The sequence below is a fragment of the Manis javanica genome, chromosome 6, assembly GCF_040802235.1.
Source record: "Manis javanica isolate MJ-LG chromosome 6, MJ_LKY, whole genome shotgun sequence".
Classification (NCBI taxonomy): domain Eukaryota; kingdom Metazoa; phylum Chordata; class Mammalia; order Pholidota; family Manidae; genus Manis; species Manis javanica.
In genome coordinates, this window is record NC_133161.1 from 110,360,565 (window position 1) to 110,374,638 (window position 14,074).

Consider the following 14,074-nt stretch of genomic DNA (forward strand, 5'->3'; position numbering starts at 1 on the left):
GGGACTTGGTAGGCCACAGTTCTGGTGCTTGGAGCTACACCTGAGAAATGAATGCTGGATGCAAAGAACAAATGTTTAAGTAGGCAGTGTGCCTATTGGCCAAGCCAGTGATGGGACTGTTAGGGTCCAGGCTTCCGAGGCTTCCCCAGAGAACAAACTACACAGGCATAGAGATGTAAATTCAAGCAAAGTCTTTATTCAGCTAGCTAGCTGAGGTCCAAGTCAGCCCGATGCAGCGGGTCTCAACAAGGACGCCGAGCACTCAGAGCCAAGGGTTTATATAGCAATTTCAAAGCACTTAACTCATAGCAATTTTCTATAACTATACATTATTCTTGCAAGACATATATCCTGGGGTTAAGCAAGGGCAGGGTAAGACTACTCCTCAATGGTTAGGGAGGTTCTGCATGATAAGCTTGGTATGTAAGATTTACTGACCAAGGTTAGCTGACCAAGGGTCACAGCTGCCCACCACCCGGTGCTCATGATTAACTTGTTTTTCAAGGCCTTACCCAGGCCCAGGGTTTGTTTGTTTTTTTTTTTTTTTTTTTCTCTGAGTCACACTCTCAGAAAATGGTTTCTAGGTTTCTAAGATGGCTATGCTTATGCTAATTTACTAATCTTACTAATGCTTAGATTCTACATTTCCCCACTTTCCTTTGACCATTCCAATCATGGAATGTTTGTTTCTTCCTGCTGTGTGAGTGAATGATACTGCGGTCTCAGCATTAGCACCTGAACAGCACTCACTCTTTCCCTAACAAAGGCTATTAGCCGGTTTAAGATACAGGGACCTAAAGTGAGAAGCAGTATAAAAATAAGCAAGGGCCCTGCCAGGGTGGATATCAGGGTTGTAAACCATGGGGATTTAGTAAACTAGGATTCAAATAGCCCTTGGCTGGCCTCTCGCTCTCTCTTCCTTTGATCTGGTCTCTCTCTAAGATTTAGACATTGAATCTCTTACTATTCCGGAATGGTCTGCTGTTAAGGTTTAGTTAAGTTTTATTAGTTCTTCTTCCTGACTCTTAATGCTCTCTGCACTCCTTTACATTTCCCCCCTTTTCTTGATTAGACTGTGGAATCTTCCACAGCGGCATCTGGGTCCTGATACCTTTGACGAAGGACTAAGAGTTGGACAGTGTCAATTCTTTCCTGCACAAACTTAACAAGCCTGTTAATTATGCACGGGCCAATCGTAAACAGCAACAGCAGGATGACGAGCGGCCCCGCAACGGCCGAGAGAAGGGTAGCAAACCAAGGCTTGTATTTGAACCAAGACTCAAACCAGCCTTCGCTACTTTCATATTCTTTATGCCTCTTCTCTAAATCTTTTTTCAGTTTGGCCAAGGAATCTCTGACTGCACCTGTTTTGTCTACATAGAAACAGCACTCTTCTCTTAAGGCTGCGCATAACCCACCTTCCTTTAAGAACAAGAGGTCCAGGCCTCTTCGGTTCTGTAGGACCACCTCGGACAAGGAGGTGAGGGATTGCTCTAGGTCTGATATTGTCTGTCGGAGTTGTTCTAGGTCTCTGTCGATTGCCAGCCTCAGGGCTGTGAGCCCCTTTTCTCGAGTTACAAGGGCTGCAACCCCCGTGCTTGCCCCTGCCATCCCTAGGGTGAAGAGGGTTCCAATGGTCAGGGCGGAAACAACGTCCCTCTTGCTCCGGTGGGGGCTCAGCCTTTCTTCCCAATAAGAAAGGAGAGATTCATGAGAATGATACATTAGGCGAGGTAGAAGGGCCACCAGCACACAAAACTCACTGTTAGCATTGAACACAGTGGTGGATAGGGCCGGAGTGAGGCCTGTCTTTGAGCAGAGCCACCAGCCCGAGGAGGGTATAATCCACTTTCCCTGCTCTGGGTCGTCGGGACTGTGCCTACACACGTACCAACGACTGAGACTTGAGCGATTGTAAGTCCCCACGGTCTCCCGTCCCAGTAAGTGGGATGGGAGTTGTTGATAGTGTAGGAGCCATTCATCCCGATTGCCTCATAGAAGGGGGGTGAACCTGGGTAGCATAGCCAACAGGGATCGGTGAGGGAGGAAGTGGTGTGGTTAAGAGTCTCTACAACTGCCTGCACCATTTCTCACATGGGATTATCTAACCCGGAGGGGGTGTGCTGGGCCCATAACCCAGAGGTCGATGGACTCGGTCCTCTCGTGGGCTCTGGAGCAAGCATTCTGGTCAGCATTTTTTCATCCTTTTTACTCAGGCCCTTGTCTTGGATTGAAGGTTTCTGAGGATTTATGACCGGGTTGGGACCTAAGGCTTTCTTGACTATTGGCTCAACTTTTAATTTGACTTGGATAAGGGTTCCAAAGGGAGGGGTCTGATAAAGATATAGGCCCCAGGTTAACCCTGTCTGCCATTGGGTGTTTTTTTTTTCCTTGTTCTGTGAACTGGAGCTTGAGCAGAGTACAGACTGGGCTGTACCTAGTTAGGGTACACGGTTTAACAAATGAGAGAGTGATGAGCTGGGGAGTTACTTGCCACTTCCACTCCCCGTCATTGGTGGTAACACAACTCCAGCATGCACAGTATCGGGCCTCAGCCCCTCCACACTGCTGCTTCGCTGGCCCTGTTCGAAACCCTGGGCACGCATAAAACCCATTTCGACTCACAGAGACACTGTGCTGCTTTTCTCGCCAGGCTCCTCCTCCCATTCCAACAGGACAGAACTGAGGGGCGCAGGGAAGAGGGAGGCCTGAATGCTGACTCTTGCCTTTTCCGCCTCTCTTTTCTAAGTCCGCTACTCTATCTAGGTTAAAGTACAGGTTAGGGAACCACGTGCCTAAGGGAGTCGTGTGGGAAGTGCGGTTGTATATTTCATGAGTTTCCCAGTTCTCTATTTCCCAGGCGAGCTGATAGGGGACATGGGAGTTAGGGTTCTGGTGGGTTGGAGGTAGCAGGAGCATCAGAATCACCAATAGCATGGTTCTTTTTATACAAGCGAAGCTTGAGGGGGTTATTAGTCTGAGTTACCCACCAATCCGGGCCCGGCAGGGGTCCCCGTTCTGTGTCGTCTCACGTAAACAGGGTCTCTCACCCGGAACTGATGAGGTACCGAAAGGTCCTCTGGCCGATAGGCTTCCTGGATGGACAACTTCTAGGAGCCGGTCCCATTGCCTCGACGAGATGTGGCTCCTTTCATCTTCGGCTTAGGTGTAGTTTTAAGGGATTGGCAGGATGCTGCTGCACCTTCCACTTTTCCTTACAGGCCCCTGGGTCTTTATGGGGCAGGACCTTCCGAACGTGGGTGTGGTGTACCCAGGGAGCGATACCATCAACCTTGAGAGCAGTGGGGGTGGTAAACAATACAACATGAGGTCCTCTCCACCTGGGCTCGAGAGTCTTCACTTGATGTCTTTTGACCCATACTATATCCCCTGGGACTATGCCATGTTCCGGGCTCGGAATTTTCCCGCCCTCATAATATGCTCTGATCAGGGGCCAGATTTCTTGCTGCACTTTAGCAAGAACTTGCAACACATTCAGATAGTCAGGGGCCGGGTCCTCTGCATCGGGAAGCTGCACTCGTCGAGTTATAGGTGGAGGGGCCCCATACATTATCTCAAATGGAGTTAAACCATGTACATAGGGGGAGTTCCGAGCACGGAAGATGGCTAAGGGAAGGAGAGTCACCCAGTCCCCACCAGTCTCCAATACCAATTTAGAAAGGGTCTCTTTCAAGGTCCGATTCATTCTCTCTACCTGCCCAGAGCTTTGTGGGTTATAAGCACAATGTAACTTCCAATCTACTCCCAAAGCTAGGGCTAGTCCTTGCAGGACTTTGCTAACGAAAGCCGGGCCGTTATCGGAACCTATTGCTTCAGGGACCCCATATCTGGGGATGATTTCTTCAATTAATCTTTTTGCTACTACCTGGCTAGTCTCATGCTTGGTTGGAAAGGCCTCCACCCACCCAGAGAAAGTATCTACCATAACTAGCAAATACCTGTATCCATACTTCCCTGGTTTTATTTCGGTGAAGTCTACTTCCCAATTCCTCCCTGGAGCCCTCCCCCTTTCCCGGGTACCTGCTGGGTGAGGCCCTCTTGGGGCTGGTCTTAGCATTGCACAGCTACTGCATTCTTTCATGATCTGGCGAGTCACCTCATTCTGGTAGGGAAACACCAACTGCGCAGACTGGAAAAGGCTGAGCAGTTTTTTTCCACCTAGATGGGTGGACTTATGCAGATTAGCAAGCAGGTACTGTCCTAATGCTTCTGGCAAGATCAATCTACCCTCCTGGTCCCTACCCCAATGTCCCTCTCCAAACACTTCCCCCGGGACTTGTTTCCTAATCCACTCAAGATCTTGAGGGGAATACTCAGGTTTGGGCGGCAGTGCGGGCAGTTCAGGTATGGGTATTTCGAGGGCCGCAAGCACAAGAGAGTCCAAGAGGGCTGCCCTTTTAGCTTCTGCATCTGCATGGCTGTTGCCGATGGCCTCGGGTGTCTTCTTTGATTGGTGGCCCGGTACATGTATAACTGCTACCGCTTTAGGTTTTTCAACAGCAGCTAATAGTCTTTGGACTTCTTGCAGATTCCTCAGTCCCTTCCCTTCCGCGGAACGGGATCCTCTTTCTCGGTAGATGGCACCATGGACATGGACAGTGCCAAAGGCGTATCTGCTATCTGTGTAAATGTTGGCCCGCTTTCCTTCTGCTCTTTCCAGGGCCTCAGCGAGAGCAATAAGTTCCACCTTCTGTGCTGAGGTGCCAGGGGGCAGAGCTGTGCTCCAGACAACTTCCCCATCGTGGGTTACTACTGCTGCCCCTGCTCTCCTGACCCCCTCCTGCACAAAGCTGCTCCCATCCGTATACCAATTTAGCTCACAGTTCAGTAATGGTGTGTCTTTCAGGTCTGCTCGCACCTGGATAATTTCGGAAAGGATATCTCTACAGTCATGGATGGGGGTCGTCAGATCTGGGTCCGGCAGAAGGGTGGCAGGATTTAGGGTTACCGGGTCAGAGAAGGCGATTCGGGGAGAATGTAGTAGGAGCCCTTGATAGTGGGTGAGTCTTGCGTTCGTCATCCATTTTCCTGGAGGATGCTTGAGGATCCCCTCCACGGTATGTGGGGCTGTTATTCTCAGATTTTGGCCAAAAGTCAGCTTGTCTGCCTCTTTTACCAGTAGAGCAATGGCTGCTAGGATACGCAGACAAGGTGGCCACCCGGAGGCCACTGGGTCTAGCCGCTTGGACAAATAAGCCACAGGTCTCTTCCACGGGCCCAGCTGCTGAGCCAGAACTCCTTTAGCCACTCCCTTCTTTTCATCTACAAACAGGATAAAGGGTTTTTCTGGGTCTGGCAGAGATAGGGTGGGGGCCCGGAGGAGAGCTTCTTTTAGTCTGTCAAACGCCTCTTGTTGTTCCTGCATCCATTGCCAGCCCGGCCCTTCTTTGGTTGCTTCATATAGTGGTCGGGCTATTTCTGCGTACCCTGGAATCCAGAGCCTGCAAAACCCGGCTGAGCTAAGAAATTCTCTCACTCCCCGGGGTGAGGAAGGGATGGGGATAGCCAGGACAGTTTGCTTCATGGCCTGTGTTAGCCACCTGGCCCCATTAGATATTGTGTACCCCAAGTAGACTACTGACCTCTGACAGATGTGGGCTTTCTTGGCGCTGGCTCGATATCCCAGTTCACCTAGTTCAGCCAGCAAGTTCCCCGTGGCTTCTTCGCACTCTTCACGGGTTTCTGTGGCCAGCAACAGGTCATCTACATACTGCAGCAACGTCACGTGGGGGTGGCTCCTGCGAAAGGGCTCCAAGTCCTGGCTTAGGGCTTCATTGAATAAGGTGGGAGAGTTCTTGAAGCCCTGAGGCAGTCTAGTCCAGGTAAGCTGCCCTTTTCTTCCTCCCCCTGGCTCTTGCCACTCAAAGGCAAACAAAGGCTGACTAACTTCAGAGAGTGGAATACTAAAGAAGGCATCTTTCAGGTCCAGAGTAGTATACCACACATGCGTGGGTGGCAGGTGGCTGAGTAAGGTGTAAGGGTTAGGCACTGTAGGATGTATGTCTTCTACCCTCTCATTGACTTTCCGCAAGTCTTGCACTGGCCTATAATCTTTACTGCCAGGCTTCCTCACTGGAAGCAGAGGCATATTCCATGCAGATTGGCAGGTCTTAAGGATTCCTGTCTCTAACAGTCTATGGATATGGGGTGCTATCCCTTTCCTAGCCTCTTCTGGCATTGGATATTGCCGGACCCGGATGGGTAGAGCTGCGGCTTTGAGTTGAACAACAACCGGGGATAGGTGTTTAGCGAGACCAATTCCTCCGGTCTCGGCCCATGCGGAAGGGAACTTCTGTACCCAAGAGTTTATCTCTCCCTGGCCCCCCTTTTCTTGATCTGCCTGAAACAGACGATGTTCATCGGCCAGGGAAAGAGTTAACACATGCGCCGGTTGTAGGGGCTGCCCTTCTTTGTCCATGATTTTTATCCCTTCGGGTTCAAAATGAATGCAAGCCCCGACCTTGGTTAATAAGTCTCTGCCCAGCAACGGTGCGGGGCTTTCGGGTACGACCAGGAATGAGTGAGAGACCTGATGCCTTCCTAGGTCCACTTTTCTGTTAGTAGTCCAGGCACATTTCCTGGACCCTGTCGCTCCCTGGACTATACTTGTGCGTCCTGGGTTTAGGGGGCCGTGGGCCTGGTTGAGAACTGAATACTGTGCCCCAGTATCTACCATAAACCCAATGGGAGTCCCCTCCACGCACAGGGTTACCCAGGACTCGGGGAGGGGTGCCGAGCCCCGTCCCCATCAATCTCCTCTCCTAGGTGCAGGGTCTTAACAGGGTTCCCTCTCCCTTGTTCCCTCCTTTGGGGGCACTCCCTCTTCCAATGTCCATATTTCTTACACAGGGCGCACTGATCTTGTCCTAGTCAGGATTGAGGGGGTCCTGTTCCTTGAGGTGGCCTAGGGCCCTCCTTCACCCCCGTCAGGAATATCCTGGCCATCTCTTCCCTCTGCTTCTTGTTCTCCCTTTTATGAAATTCTCTGTCTTCCTTCCTATTTTTCTCCTGCATTACCCATTTCTGTTTCCTCAGCCTTTCTTCTCTATCTTCCGGAGTTTCTCTAGCATTGAAGACCTTCTCTGCCTGCTGCAGCAGCTCTCTAATAGAGATCTCCCCTAGGTCCTCCCGCTTGTGGAGTTTTCTCCGGATATCGGGGGCTGCCTGGTTGATGAATGAGAGGACTACAGCTGACCTATGTTCCTCTGCTTCCGGGTTTATGGGGGTATACTGCCGGTAAGCATCAAACAGCCTTTCCAGATACGCGGCTGGGCTTTCCATTTCCCCCTGAACAATAGTTTTTACCTTAGCCAAGTTAGTGGGCCGTCTGGCGGCCGCCCGGAGACCGGTCATCAGAGTCTGGCGGTAGACCCGGAGACGCTCCCTACCTTCTGCAGTTCCGAAGTCCCAATCTGGGCGCGTAAGTGGGAACGCCTCATCGATGATGGGCTGGAGGGTAGTGGGTCTTCCATTTTCTCCGAGGACATTTTTCCTGGCTTCATTGAGGATACGCTCTCGTTCTTCCGTTGTGAAGAGAGTGCGGAGTAATTGCTGGCAGTCGTCCCATGTGGGACGATGGGTAAACATAATGGACTCCACTAAACCTATAAGACACTTGGGGTCCTCTGAGAAGGGAGGATTCTGAGTCCTCCAATTATAAAGGTCACTAGATGAAAAGGGCCAATATTGATATTGCTGAGCAATGCCGGTACCAATGGCACGCACAGGCAGAACTGGCACTGCTCCTTCTGAGGTGGAGGAGGGAGCCTCCCCTTCTTGTTCCCTGGCCCCTCGAGACCTTAGCTGCATTCCTCCAGTTCTACCTGGCGCCCAGCGTGGGGCCAGGGCGGGGGAGTGTGAGGAAGCTCTTTCCAGCCTCCCGCCTCCCTCTGCTGAAGAATCTGGGGAAGCTGCAGTCGCCTGGTTCCTGCTGGGTTCCCTAGCCGCATTTTCTATCCCCCTGGCAGCTTCACCCCTCTCCTCTGCATACGGGGGTGGCTGCTCAATCGGCGGGAGGGGGTAAAGAGGAGAACTGTCGGGGAGGACAGGCGGCGCACTTGGGCGCACAGGATTTCTGGCCCTGCGATCAGAGGACTTTGATTTTTCCTGGGCAACTAGGACGGAGGTCTTTTGTGGGTCAGTATGAGGTTTCTCCACCAAAAAGGGCTCCAACCAGGAAGGGGGATTCTCGGTCAAATTTTCCCAGACAAGAATATAGGGAAGTTGGTCAGGGTGGCCCTCAGGACCTGGCCGGGAGATAATGGCTTTGATCTTGCCAATAAGGTCCAAAGAAAGAGACCCCTGGGCCGGCCAGCCTACTCCGAAGGAAGGCCACTCGACTGAGCAAAAGGTGTCGAGCTTACCCTTCTTGATGCCAAGGCTCATACTTAAGGCCTGTTCCTTGACCTTGGGGAAATGGGAGAGGATCAGACTCTTAGGAGTAGCCTGAGTCTGACCCATGGTGAGAAAGAAGAAGGAAAAAGAATATGAGAGAGACAAAGGCGAAGGATGAAGATGCCACTTCAAACAAAATGACTGTTGTATGTGCTTATAAACGAGTGCCTGTCGTTGCACAGTTTTTCTTCCGCGGGGGACACGAATTTATCTGGAATTCGCGCCTGTGACCCCCTTATCCTGTTACGGGAGTCTTCTAGCGGCGGGCGCCCTAATGGCTCTTAATTGCCCGACCCGTGCCCGCGGGGAAAGATGTAGTGGCAGAAAGGAGGAACGGAGAGAGCAGGAGAACCTTAGAACTAAAATGAGAAGTGCAAAGAGAAATATAAACCAAAACCAAAACACAGTAAAACAATCAATGATAACACCAAACATACACACCACATCTGATCACACTCGTTCGGACCGGTCCTTCTCTCACTCCGGTGCGCACCACACTCACCACTTTCAGGGTCCTCAAAAACTCTCGTAATTCTCCCGAAGGGCGTCCACTCGGACTGCCGCAGGGTGACGAGCTCGATCTTTTCCTCCTCGGGTGCCAGTTTTCTGCTGATCGGATTTGCCTTCCTAAGGCCGAGTCACTCAGACCCTAGGGCCAGGATTGGTTACCTGGACTTTTACCCAGGGTCACTAACCTGGGGGCCGGGACTACCAGCTCGGACTTCCTCACTCGGGACCACTAACCCAAGACCATACACGGGATGGCGACTCCCGCTTTATAATGGATTTATGCAGACAGGAGGGGGCGACCCTCGAATTACACTGCCCCGTTCGGACAATTAGACCTTGCCTCCAGCTGTCCTTTGTTCTCAGGGAAGCCACTCGAATCCCGGACGAGCCCCCAAATGTTAGGGTCCAGGCTTCTGAGGCTTCCCCAGAGAACAAACTACACAGGCATAGAGATGTAAATTCAAGCAAAGTCTTTATTCAGCTAGCTAGCTGAGGTCCAAGTCAGCCCGATGCAGCGGGTCTCAACAAGGACGCCGAGCACTCAGAGCCAAGGGTTTATATAGCAATTTCAAAGCACTTAACTCATAGCAATTTTCTATAACTATACATTATTCTTGCAAGACATATATCCTGGGGTTAAGCAAGGGCAGGGTAAGACTACTCCTCAATGGTTAGGGAGGTTCTGCATGATAAGCTTGGTATGTAAGATTTACTGACCAAGGTTAGCTGACCAAGGGTCACAGCTGCCCACCACCCGGTGCTCATGATTAACTTGTTTTTCAAGGCCTTACCCAGGCCCAGGGTTTGTTTGTTTTTTTTTTTTTTTTTTTCTCTGAGTCACACTCTCAGAAAATGGTTTCTAGGTTTCTAAGATGGCTATGCTTATGCTAATTTACTAATCTTACTAATGCTTAGATTCTACATTTCCCCACTTTCCTTTGACCATTCCAATCATGGAATGTTTGTTTCTTCCTGCTGTGTGAGTGAATGATACTGCGGTCTCAGCATTAGCACCTGAACAGCACTCACTCTTTCCCTAACAAAGGCTATTAGCCGGTTTAAGATACAGGGACCTAAAGTGAGAAGCAGTATAAAAATAAGCAAGGGCCCTGCCAGGGTGGATATCAGGGTTGTAAACCATGGGGATTTAGTAAACTAGGATTCAAATAGCCCTTGGCTGGCCTCTTGCTCTCTCTTCCTTTGATCTGGTCTCTCTCTAAGTTTAGACATTGAATCTCTTACTATTCCGGAATGGTCTGCTGTTAAGGTTTAGTTAAGTTTTATTAGTTCTTCTTCCTGACTCTTAATGCTCTCTGCACTCCTTTACAGGGACGGTGTGGATAATCCCCTGAGAAAGTGGCTAAATTGGAGTTCTGGCTAGAGGAGAGTAGCTCTAACCTGAAGGTAAAAGAAATAGCACTGCTTTTTGCAGGGCAGGTGTTGGGAGGTGGGGGGATTGTTCAGCCTTGGATTGGTGTTAGAAATAGATGAGTCTTTTGGGTAAAACTGTAATATTTCCTGAATATCTTGCCTGGCTTTAGTATATCTGCATAACAATAGGCGTTTTCCAGGGGTGGAGAGAAAAGTTCATCTCTATATCAATGGGTAACTACGTGGGCAACTGAGGGCTTATCCGAACCTGAGAGGTTAGGGGGAGGTCGTGGCTTGCTTCTGCCGGAGCAGGAAAGAGACGGCCCCAGACCGCAGTTTGTAAGCAATAAACGGGTTTTAAACTTTATTTCTCCCTTTGACCAGTTTCGGTTTTAGAGGTATTTTGACCCGTGGATTTCCTCTCTCTGGAGTTACAAGCCCTCCTGGGAAAGAATGGTCCCTTTTGATCTTTAAAGCATTCCCTACCAACTCACCACAATGTGTCCCCTCTTCTAAACACCCATTATAGCGGTGTTTTACATTTGCTTCTTATAGCCAACAAAATATTTTCAAATATATTCAAATGACAAAGTGAACCTCATGTACAAAAACTAAGTGGCAGGAGGTAGATATGATTTCCTTGCCTTTTCCCTGAATATCATGCTTTTGTGAAGTATAGCAGAAGCCCTATCTGGGTCACTGAATTCTGGGTTTTGTCTCAGCTTGACCCACTGCAGGCCTGAATACAGGGTGGATGGGGTGGGGATCTAATTCAGTATCAGCTGATAACATAGAGAAGCTCTGCTACTGCAGAAAACAGCAGCATCAGTGGAATGAAGATTGACATTTATGCTATTACAGCCCACCCTTATGTCCTAATTAGAATATTTCATGTCCAATATACATTTTTTTCTAGAGATTCCTGGTTTTCAAAACAAAGAGAGAACTGCTATGGTGAAAAGGAGCACTTGAGTTTACATCTGATATTCTGTTTCCAAACCTGTTTTTCTTCATTTAATGTCTGTGCGGCCTTCAGCAATTCCTTTTGCTCAAGTTTCAATTAACTCTTGGTAACACTAAAAGTTACCTTAAGAGTTCTGTGAAGGTTTGATAAGGCGAATAGATATGTAACTGTGCAGATAGTTGGGCATTTAACAGCAATTGAAATGAATTTATTTACAATTTAGAGAAGTTGTTACCTTGGCTCAAATAATTAAATTGTGCCCTGAGTTCTCCCTTTGACACTCAGGCCTTTGCTCCATGGCGAAGATTACAATAAGAATCCCACTTCTTCAAATGGCTTTGTATCTACACCCTCTATGGTGTGACTTTGCAGTTCCTCTTACTAAAGAAGCAGAATATCCGGCCTCTAGTCTTTGTGTTTGACCATGTGACTTGTTTAACGATGAGCCAGAAGCTTCTGAACCTAGATGGCAGAAGGCCTCACACGTTTTTGTTTGTTCTCTTCCATCTCTCTGCCACCATCTCAGAGGCACATAGCTCAGATATCCCAAAGGTCTGTGTGTAGCCCAAAGAAGGTGATCCATGGAGCAGATCTGCCTTAATCAACAGACATGTAGTGAGAAGCAGACCTGCCCTTGGTGGTGTGGCCTGAAGCAGAGCTGTTCTGACAGACCTACATCAGCCAAACCCACGGTTAACCTGCAGATGTGTAAGTAATGATACTGTTTTAGATCATTTGTTATATGGCGGTATTGCGGCAGTACCTACCCATTACATCTGCTAATGCAGAGTGCTGTCACCAGGGCAAGGCTGGTTGCCAAGGAAGCTGGCAAAGTAGAATTTTTCCTGGTAAAATTATCTTAGTCCAGGATCTAATACTTAGTTTGATAAGCCCAAACCAAACATAAGAGACTAATATATTTACAAATTGAGAGACACAATTGTCAGATAAAGCTGAGGTAGTAGAGAGACATGGGACAACTACCATGGTTAATTTTTCCTGCCTATGATGAAAAATACTGAGATATAAATAGTATAGTTAGAACAGAAGGGACTCCATTTTAAGGCTAAGATTCCTTTTAAAAAGCAGGGAGTTACATGGTACGATTCCTAATATACTTTATGGTAATTAGCTAACAACTGACCCTATCTTAAGGCACAGCAAGCAGTTCTAAACTTTCCACTGCTTGAGGGTTACCATTATTTTGGAGAAGAACAGAATCAATAAATTCCCTGTGTTAAGTTTATCTTACAGAATATCTAGAGGACTGACTATGGGTGATGACATAATGTCTCTCACTGAGATAGAATCTTGAGACCACATGTCAAACCTATGCTCTCTTGGCCCTTTACCTGATTCTTGAAATAAAAGACACGAACCCTAAGCCTTTAAGGGTGCCTCCTCTGAGGCTGCCCACACTCCCTTTTCTTCGCTTGTATACTTTGCCTTAAATAAAACCTTCTTGCTGCTTAGCTTATTGCATTTTGTCCATTTTGTCTCCACACTCTTCCAATCCTGTTAGGAGATTAATGGGAGACCTCTTTCCCAGGGGTAAGCATCTTTGTTACTTTGTTATTTTATTCAATTTTCCAGACTTAAGAACAAGTCTTCACTCTCTCTGTCCTACTTCTGACAAGTAGGGAAAGGCTACTCAGATCTCTGATTTGGGCTTGCAAGTTTCCATCACCTGGGTGACCCAGATGTGACTGCAGCTATACTATTATGCCCTTTACTAGCCTGCCCTAAAATCTTCTTTCTTTGCTTTGGGTAAATTCTCAACACATAATCTCACTCCATCCAGTGCTCTGTGGCTCCCCCAAATCTGCAGATTCAAGTGAACACTGGATGACAGTTGACTCTGGCTTTAGGAGTTGGCAAGGGATTTGCCTTACGCTTAGCAGGAGTTCAGTGCACTTCCCTTTTCTCCCTCTGTTCTTCCATGCTCTCTGCTGCCTGCACAGTTGCTGCCATCCACTACTACTCTCTCTTTAATGAATTCCTTCCTTACCTATACTCATCCAACCCATTCATGAATTCTTCTTCAATCAGAGTCAAGAACCCTCCCTTGTCTGGAGTGAGGTTTCACCAAGTGTGCAGAGTGAGACCACCCAGATGCAGTGGCCTAGCAGCAGAGCGATGTCTGCATGAGCCTGTTGAGGACATACTCTCCCTGAGGGGACTGAAAAGTTTTCTCAGTGGGCATAAAATCAGAAGAGAAGAAATTAAGTTATATATTTTGAAAGGTTAGGCTTTGATAGCCTGCTGTGTCCATCTTTACAACAGTTGTATATCTTCCTGGCAGACAAATATATCACCCTGATAGGGCACCTTTCAGTCTTGATAGTGCTGAGATATGCCCAATTTACATTCTAAATTTCCCTTTTCTAGGTTTGACTACCTTATTCTGTTCAAAACATTCTTCTCCAAATAGAGTTGTTGCAGAAACTGCTAGTTGTTCACTAACATCCATTCTCTACTTCTTTTAGTGATAGAGTCCTGAATTTTAACTAGACAGATGACCTCCCCAACTCTCTTTTAAAGACTTACTTTCCCAGGCACCCTTGCCATTTGGTATGATCTTGTGATTAAGTTCTGACCAGTGGGGCAAATACTTTACCTTCTCTTTTCCAATATATACCAAATGGATTGACCTTTGAAAGTGAGGGAGGTTGGCACTGGGATTACGACATGCGTTAAAGAAATGAGAATGCTAAGCCAGCTCTTCACACAATTAGAAGGAATTCATTTCTAACTTCAGACATGTTCCAGAAACTGAATAAGCCAAATTTTGGGAACTGGATTTTTTTTTAACAG